This window comes from Ranitomeya variabilis, chromosome 2 (assembly GCF_051348905.1).
Source record: "Ranitomeya variabilis isolate aRanVar5 chromosome 2, aRanVar5.hap1, whole genome shotgun sequence".
Lineage (NCBI taxonomy): Eukaryota > Metazoa > Chordata > Amphibia > Anura > Dendrobatidae > Ranitomeya > Ranitomeya variabilis.
The window spans coordinates 1,014,337,499-1,014,347,889 of record NC_135233.1 but is presented as its reverse complement, the minus strand read 5'-3'; positions in this window follow the sequence as shown (position 1 = coordinate 1,014,347,889).

Here is a 10,391-nt window from a genome sequence, read left to right as displayed (position 1 = left end):
GTATTTCCTGACAAACATTACACATGGAGCAATATATTGCAGTCCGTGATTGGCCTGAGATCCAAAGACATCTGCATGAGCCCTCATTTTTGGATTTTTGGTAAGGGGTTTGCATTTTGTTGAAAAACAAAGACAGAAAGAAAAATGTAGCCATTCTTCCGTGCATGAATATTTTGCATATCTGCATTACTGGTCTAATATGACAACCATACATGCCACACCTATATAGACCACATTTTGCTTTTTGTACATGTACCTACGTATCCGGAATTTCTTGTTATGTCCTATTTGGGCAATTGTTGAATAATTATGGTTGAAAGGATTGTCATAAGTTAATTATAGTGTTAGACAGTTGACAGTTCGTCATTCATTTCTATCTGGAGGTCACTTTGTCATAACTAAGGTTATGCTTGCCTTAAAGAGTTTATATGGTTACGTAATTATATAGGTTGACCAATGGCACAGGTCCATAAAGTTCAACCTTCTACCACTGCTTATATATTTTCTGGATTATTTATAACCCTCAATGCCATTTGATGTGAGAAAAGCATCCAGCCCCTTTTAAAAAGCTGTTATAGTGTCTGCCATTATTACCTCTTACGGTCATTCATTCCACATTTTGACTGCTCTAACTGTAAAGAAACCTCTGCTATCTAGCAGTCCAAATTGCATTTCCTCCACCAAAAGGGCATATACGCAGGGGTGAAGGACGCAGTACTATTTCCTCTGTGGATGCCACCAGTAGAGATGAGCAGATATTTAATTGTTCGGTTCGCATTTCGATCGCCAAATTTGCCATATTCTCTGATTAATTAGTAACATTTTAGCTGAACAAAACTAAATGCCATTCATATCAATGGGAGGCAAAAAACAAATGCATGCACAACACCTTATAATAGCCCCAAATGCTGCCAAAACATATCAAATTAGGGGCAGACACCAGGAAAGTGGCCTCAATTCACCCACAGTACAAATTTTTGCCTGGCACAGCAGCAATCAGCCAGGCATGAGGTATTGGGTCTGGCACAGAATTTACAGCTTTCAATTCAACGTCACAGTAAGACGATGTGAGCAGGGCCGGTTTTAGACAAAGTGGGGCCCTAGGCAAAAATTTAAAGTGGGGCCCCAAATGCTAACATTGTAAAATCACACGAACATTTAGGTTACATTACATGAGCAGGATGCGGATACAGTTGGTGGAGGGGCCTGGAGCCAGTGCTCACACCGTGGCCCCCATATTTAGGGGCCTTATCTCGGCCAACAGGTCTGGCACTATTAGCTGTATGCAGGGGTGTTGCTAGGGTCAGAAAAGATGGGGGCCCAAGTCCCAAGACAAAGAGTTGCCCCCAACCCCCTCTTAATTTTTTTTAGCACCTCAGATAACACAGTGATAACTCTCTGAGTACAGATAATTTAGGAGATGTCACCTGCAGTCCTATGTAACACCACAGATAGACATAGCGTTTCAGAGTAAGACTACGCTCACATGCAGCATTTTTTTAGTAGCCAAAACCTTTTCTATTAGCAGTAAAAATGTTGCATTCAAAACACCTGTTTTTCAGCTTGTTTTGTGGTGTTCTTCACATTTTTTTCAGCTTTTTTTTGGAGTGAGGATGTTTGCTTTGTCTACAGTATGTTTAAGACAACATTCATATGATCAGTATTTGGTCAGTATTTCACATCAGTATGTGTAAGCCAAAACCAGGAGGGTGAGAAATACAGAAGCAGTGACGTGTTTCTCAGGGTATGTGCACACGCTGCGGATTTTGCTGTAGATCTGCAGCAGTTTTCCATGCATTGTACAGTACCATGTAAATGTATGGAAAACAAAATCCGCCATACACATGCTGCGGAAAATACCACGCGGAAACGCAGCATTGTATTTTCTACAGCATGTCAATTCTTTGTGCAGATTCCACAGCGTTTTACACCTGCTCCATAATAGGAAACAGCAGGTGTAAAAATGCTGTTGAAAACCGCACAAAAAACGCGGTAATTCCGCCGTAAATCTGCAGGTAAAGCGCAGGGTTTTTTGACTGCAGATTTTTAGGAATCTGCATGGAAAAATCCACAGCAGATTCCACAACGTGTGCACATAACCTCATCGTTCCACTGCTGTTTCTGCATTACAAATACTGACCAAATACTGAACATGTGAATGAGACCTAATAGTTTAATTCACCAAAACCACTTAAAAAATTGCAATGAAAAATGCCGTTGCAATATCTGCAGCTTTTTTATTCTTTCATTGCTTTCTACGGGTGAAAACACACTGAAAGAAGTGACACGCTGAAGATTTAAAAAGCGCTACAGTTCTGAAATCCAGTCAGAAAACAAACAAGCGCCTGCAGGAGATTTCGGAAATCTCCTATGTTTTGCTGGCACTTTGAAAAGCAGCTTTTCGCCATGTTCATATACAGAATTTTTGCAGCTTTTTGTTCTGCAAATAATAAGTTTACAGCATTTAACAGCACAAGCTAAAAATTGAGATTTTCAGAAATCTCCTGTACACCCTTTTATTTTCCCCTGACTGAATTTCACAACTGCAGCGTTTTTTAAATCTGCAGCATGTCACTTCTTTCAGCAATTTTTTTCACCTGTAGAAAGCAATGAAAAAGTAAAAAAAAATGCTGCTAACGTTGCAACGTTGTTTTTCGCTGAGTTTTTGGTTAATAAAACTAACTTTATTAAACATGTACTGTAGACAAAATGCATACTGTAAAAAACAAATAGCAAAAGCTCTAAGGGTGTGTGCCCACAATCAGAAAACGCTGCAGGTCGGCTGCTGTGCACTTGTGCAGCGTCCAACCCGCAGCGGCCAGATGTTACAGTATAGTGGATGGGATTTCAATAAATTCCATCTCTACTATGAATGCACTGACACCCGCACCTCACCTGCGGAGACGGACATGCGGTGCGTCTCTCCAGACCCCACCATGCCAATTTATCTGGCGTAGATGCGAGTCTCCACAAGAGAAATCTCACCCCTGCAATGTATAGGACGCAGTGATTCCGACCGGTTCAATGAACACATGCGGAATCACCTGTGTGCACATGTCCGCTGCATCCAAAGGGCTGCCATTTCCGGATCCTCTGCACATACCCTAAAAAATGGGTGCTTTGAAAGCAGCGTTTTTACTGCCAAGAGAGCAGGTTTTGGCTGCAAAAAAATGCAACAAAAACGCTGATTCCTATGCACACATGTACTATATATGTGTATGGTTTACCCTTATTATTTCACTTGGGAATTAATTTATTTCTGTATAATAAATGCCCTAATTCAGCAGACAATATTCCTGTCTTGTGTCATCCAGACAGTAGTGACAGGAAGTCGCCCTGTCAGATTAAAAGCAACGATTTAGTGACTGGTCAGAGCCAATGCTGATGGCTGCTGTATGTGATTGTGAAACCTGATCCTACAGCAATCAGCACAGAGCTCTGGGACAACAGTGAGTAAATCACTGCACTGAGGGGGTCTCAAGTGGGGTTTGGGAGAGACGCTCTGGGACTACAGAGCAATGCACAGCATTATTCACTGCTGAATACCCTCTGGGCACTTCATACAGGGGTTGCAGATGCAGGGGGCCCCCTTTGTAGGTGGGGCTCCAGGCATCTGCCTGGTCTGCCTGTGGCAAACGCCAGCCCTGGATGTGAGTGAGGCCTCCTGTGCTGGGAGCATGGATACCACATGCAACAGCTCAACCTGTACAAATATCATGTAAATTTTGAAGACTACTATTGTCAGAAAAATCTAAGGATAGTAAGACGGGTAGTTGACTCCAAGGAAGTGAAGGCCTGATAGTCTTGGAGGCCTACTGCATGACTAGGTGAGCTAGGTGAGCTAGACCATGAGGTGGGCTATGCTTGTGAAGAAGACTGGTAAAGTTTGGAATGAGGTGGGACGTTAGTGTGTCAAGTTCACATGTGGTGAGGCAAAGTATTCAGCTGAGTTGAGAGAAGAGGGAGGTGTGCTGGTGGACACAGGAAGGAGCTGAAAGTACTGAATACCTGTTTAGGGTTGTGAGACAGGTATGATATGAGAGATGAGAAGTCGGTTTGTTTTGCTGCAATGAGCAATTGCAAAGCATTTTTAGAACTTCTGCTACTGGAAAGGCAACTCCGCTCCCTTTCTTTGGCAGCCATACAGCAGTACGCTGTGTAGATGAGGGCCAGAAAGAACATGTGCTCCAGTAAATGGCAGTACAGTAGAGTACAGTACAGTACAGTCATCAGTGGTGGCACTCCAATTACCCTTTTTTTCCCACATCACAACTCTCCAAGTGCCTAACTGACTGTTTGGAACCACAGATGGCTGAGTCTGCAGATCTCTTCATACATTGTGTGCCATGGGCATAGGAAGTGTACTCTAAAGATTCGCAGTCAAAAGGAGGAAATCATCTGCACCGATGGCCTAATTTTTTCTCACTTTGATTCATGTCCAGACAAAGTTTGGTCCGAGCGTAAACCAGACCCTTGCCAACAGATGTTAACCCAATTGGGTGAAAGTGATCCATTTGTGATGAGACTCAGATACTTGAGGAGCCTGCGGACTGTATTGTGCTGTCAAGGCAGGAAGAGGAGGAGGGTGGCTCTCATGGTGAGGAGCGGGAGAACAGAGAGGATGATGATAAGGTAGTAGATAACACTTTGTGTAATCCCAGTGGCATGCAGCTGAGTAGCCCAGTAGAGGAGGAGGAGGTTACATATACACAGATTTAGGCAACCACAACAACCAGTGCATCCTGAGACCCAACTCTGACAGTGGACAGCAGCGTTCGCGGTTCTGCAGTTGCCTATCTTAGGTCTTTTTTCAGATTGGCAATAATCTAAAAAATCATGTTAACTGTCAATTTAAAAAAAAAAACCTAGTAGAGGAAAAAAATAAATAAATTCAGTACTACATGCATGTACTGGAGCATACACGATTAAAATGCATTAATCTGGGATTGTCACTGTGCTAAAATGCAGACTAGTGGGCATCGCCAACCACCATCCACCCCATCAGCAGCATAGTCTGATTCTTCCTCCTCCCTCACCATGGCAAGTGTTGTCAATTAGGTCTTCAGCCAAAGAACCTCCAGTTGTTTACTCCCTAAAGTTGTGATGACTGAGAGCCTGTCAGCTAATACGGAATTTTACATGCCTGTTGTTTTTGACTGATCTTACATACACCCCTTCTTTCTCAATCCACTGTAAAATCTGCACCTCTCTCACAGTCCAGTAGCTTGTCGTGTTCACCCTACTCCACCCTGTGTTAGCACAGCAGCAAACCCTTGCTTGTGTAGTTGTGCTCACGTAAAAGATTCTTTCCTCCTACACATGGCAAAGCTAACAACTTGAACTTCCCCTTCTTAAATCTACTAATAATAATAACCTTTATTTATATATCGCAAACACATTCCGCATAGGTTTACAAGTCAGCAGTTCATATAAAACAGTTAAAAGTTACCAAGTTTAATATAATCAAACATTTAAAGCAAAAATAATGATAACCCTGCTCTTCAGAGCTTACAATCTACAAAGAGGTGGGGGTGACACAAATTCCAGGTGCTTATTTACAATGATGTTACAACCATCTTGAGGAAATAGGGGGTAGATATAGGTTGCATGAGCCTTTTGGGTACAGTTGAGTTTGATGGCAAATTATGTTCAGAGAAGTAGAGAATAAGCTTTATATATAAAAAGGACTTTGATTTGGGAACATTATAGGTGGCCCTAAACAGATGTGTTTTTAGGGAGCAAATAAAAATGTCTAAGTTGTGGTTGTACTCCTAATTTCATGGGGGACAAAGGGTAAGAGGTGAGTCATCTAGGTAGGAGATTGAACTGAGCCGGACAAAGTCCAGATCAGGGGTGTTACCGTCTTTGTGTGTTTCAGAGTTTGAAAGTTGTGAGAGGTCATGAGAATTGGCTAGAGATAGAAGCTGGAATGTAGCTGCAGATGGCCGTCATCACAGTCCCCCCAGTACCAGTTGTCCTGTCACCATTACTCCTCTAAGAAAGATATGCCTACACTACAGCACCAAGTCGCAGACAACATCACATGTTCCCTATAAAATTCTATGTTTGCCAGGGCGCAATTCAACAATGACACCTGGATGAGCAAGAATGGACAGAGAAGTTACATCTAGATGGCTGGGTGCTGAGTGACTATGGTGGCTGTAGGAGCAGTCGGGGAAAGGGCTGCTCCACAAGTCTCTTGCAATACCCAAGGCTTGCAGGGCGCTTGGGGATGGAGAAATAAACCACTACACACCACAAGATGCAGAACTAAACTACTAGACAACAGGATTTGGAGAACTAAACTACTAAAAAGCTAGGGTCAAAGAACTAAACCACTACACAACATATGATGGATAACTAAACTAATAGACAACAGGGGTTGGATACCTAAACTACTAAACAGCTATGATTGCAGAACTAAACAAATTAATACCAGAACATGGAGAACTAAACTAATAGACAACAGGGGCTGGAGAACTAAACTACTAAACATCTTGGATTGGAGAACTAAAATGGTACACACCAGGCGATGGAGAACTAAAGCAGAAGACATCAAGGTGTTACTAGGCACCAAGTCTTCGAATCCCCAGGACTTGCGGAACAAACCTCTGTATGTAACAGTTCCTGCATTTCTTCCTCTGCCTTAATTATACACACGTTCCAACAATGAAGAGAGAATTCCTCCCCCACCTCCGTACTGTGCAGCCAGGGCTCACCGTAATCAGACAGTGTTTACATTAATATGCCTTGGAGACCGCTGTCATACAGATCAGCAGTTGTGGACAGCTATCCATGCCGAGTTTGAGCAATGGCTGTCTACACTCAACTGGAGCCAAGGAAGGCCACGTGCGATAATGGTGCAAACCTGGTGGTTGCCCTACACCATGCCAACCTTACACACATGCTTTGCATGGCTCGCATCCTGACCTGTTGGTACAGCAATTCCTCTGCCACTGTCCCAACCTAGATGCGCTGCTGCAGAAACCACTGTCATGCTGACTTCCACCATTCCACTTCAGTTGATATAGAGATCTTTTGGACTACCGGTTAACCGGTTGATATGCGATATGACCAAACAGTGGAATTAAAAGCTGCACATATTGCAGCGATTCTGGCAGCAGCGCCGAGACCTGGTGCAGTATGACATTTTTCATAGTCAACGTACAACGTTGGCACAACGTAGTATGGACATGGTGCAATTCACACTTAGTGGATACAGATGAAGGACCTCTGCACAATTCTGCATGTTTTTTAATGGCTACTAAGATGGTTAGCGTTGATGATGTCGTCATTAGCATCCCTACTAGGCTGGGGTCACACTTGCCTTATGGAAAATCGGTCCGAGTTTCCCTGCCGAGAGTCGCACAAGTGTTCTCCATATGGTCAACCATGTGTAATACGTTTGCAATGTGATGATGCAATTTTCTCGCACTTATGTATCCGTATGGCATTACATTTCTCACTGATTTTCCACATTGAATTAAATGTCTCAATAGGCTGAAATGAGAAAAATGTGTGCGTATTTCTCGCAAGTTACATGGATTGTCTATTTTTCCCCGCACACATAGGCTTTCATTGGCAAGACTCGGATGATATACGCATAAAGTCACAGCATGCTGCAATTTTACACAAGCGTCAAATACGCCTGACAAAAAATATGGTGATGTGAGCTGCCCCATAGATTAACACTAGTCCAAGTGCTATGCAATGTTTTCTTGCATAGCACTCATTCATATTCTACACTAGTGTGACCCTGGCCTAGCTGTCATCTACATGCTGGAGCACAAATTAAATAGTGTGGGTTAAGAGGTGGTGGTGGTGGTCCCTGGAGAAGAGGAGGATACCTTTAGGGTTAACAATATCTATAAGTTCAGGTCTACCATTTCACAGACGTTTGCTATGGGAATTACAAATGGAGAAGGACCATGAAAGTTACTAGAAGGAAGAGGTGATGGACCCACAACAGTTTGGAGATGAAGACGATAATGATTACCTCTATATTATCCGTGGTTGTCAGGAGGGGATGGAGGAAGAAAGCTTGAGTGTTATACCACCACCAACACACTGTGGAGTTGGACCTCATGAAAGAGACTGACCCAGCACTATCTCAACATTTGTTACCCAAATAGTTATGATTCCAAATAGTGCTGACTACTGGATTGCCAGTGTGTTCTATCCACAATACAAATGTAAATTTTGCCAGTTGCTTCCCCTCTGGAAAGGGACGTGCCCATGCCGCGGTATCAAAACATGCTGAAAAACAATCTTGAAAGTAGTTTTCCCCAATACAACAGCGAGGCATAAAGTATGCATCGCAGTGATAGCCTTCCAACCACAGAAACGTGCAGTTGTCAATGCAAAAACATTAGCAGCCTTGCAGAGTTTTATGTTCTACCCATGTTTGAGAGGGTTTACGCTCAGTAATTATTTTTCTACCCACGCTAAAAAGACATACAGACAGTAAATTTAGATAGTGAGTGCCAATGGTTACAGTGCCAGTAATGTCTGTAAATGTCTGTAAAGCGAATGTTGAATTATTGGTGCTATATAAGTGATAAAGCCCCCCCAAAATTGAAAGAGATGCTTAGCCACACTCAGGTGGCATACATATCACCTGAGTTTACAATTTACTATTGTCAGAAAAATGTAAGGATAGTAATAGAGGTAGTTGACTCAAAGACAGTGGAGGACTGCACACATGAAGGAGACCCAACGTGGAATCTGCACATTTGCAAAAATATATTTGCATACACCAACAAAGTGACATCAATTTCACCACAGTAGAAATAGTCTAATAGGGGCCAACAGGTCTTCCACTACATCCAACCCAGCAGTTGGACACCCAACCAGGAGTGTTCACATTTAAAAAAAATTGTGGCAGACACTAACATAGTGGCATCAATTTTAACACAGTAGAAATATTATAATAGGGACCAACAGGTCTTCCACTACACCCAGCCCAGCAGGTGGACACCCAAGCAGGACTGCTTACATTTCCACAAATTGGTGTTAACATCTCCAGCAGCAGCAACAACAGCAGGCACATAAGCCCCACTAAAGATATCAGAGACTGCAATTATGCGAGAACAATACAGCCCACTAAAAACTGCAACATCCAGTAATAGAAGTTGTCAGTCATCTATGGATAGGATATCACGTTAGATAGGTTAAAAACAAATTCAAACTCGGCTTTTGTATCACGTTTGTAAAAAAATAAAATTAATTTTAATGTGCAACAGCTCTGCACATAGAACAATTTTTTGCCACTTAATGAAAAGGTTGGATATAGCGGGCTGTATCATGTTTATCAACAGAAAAAAAATATTTTAATGTGCCTGAAGTCTGCAGACAGCTTCATATCACCAAAATAAAATGACAACGTGTGATACGGCAGGCCGTATCACATTCAGCAACAGAAAAAATTATAATTTTTTAATGTGCTTTAGGTCTGCAGACAGGTTCATATCACCGCCACAAAATATCAAAGTGGAATACGGCAGACAGTATCACATTCAGTAACAGAAAAAAATTATATTTATTTTTCAATGCGCATTAGGTCTGCAGACAGGTTCATATCACCGCCACAAAGTGACAATGTGGGATATGGAGGGCTGTATCACATTCAGCAACAGAAAATATATATATATTTTTAATGTGCCTTAGGTCAGCAGACAGTTTCATATCACCACAGCACTAAATGACAAGGTGGGATACAGCAGGTTGTTTCACATTCAGCTAGTGAAAAAATAAAATTTAGAACACTATATTCATGCATGAAGCAGTGCACAACACACTTGTAGGACATATGCCCTGCTAGCTTTGTCTGTGGACCTCAGTAATGACAAAAAAAATTCTGGAAGTTAAATTTAACAGCCAAACTGGACAATAGCTAGCTACACTATCTGACTGATGCAACCACCTAGCTGACTAGCTAAAATCTTGCTGCTATCAGTGACAGTATCAGAAACAGCTTCTCTGCACTGTTAGGCTATGTGCATATGTTGCAGAAATTTCCGCGGCAATTCCACATCTCCCTGCTGCGGGAAATATGCATGCGGAATTGGCATGCATATTCCCGCTAAACACTAGCATTTTGCAAGCATAATTAGCTGTCAGAATGCTAGCAATTTCCAAGCGATCTGTGGAAAACTGATTGACAGGTTGGTCACACTTGTCAAACAGTGTTTGACAAGCGTGACCAACTTTTTACTATTGATGCTGCCTATGCAGTATCAATAGAAAAAGATATAATGTTAAAAATAATATAGAAAATTAAAAATCGTGATATTCTCACCTTCCAGCGGCCTCGGCAGCCTTGCCGATCTTCGCCATGCTCCCGGCAACTCCCGTTCACAGCGATGCCTTGGTACAATGACTCCAGATGTCGT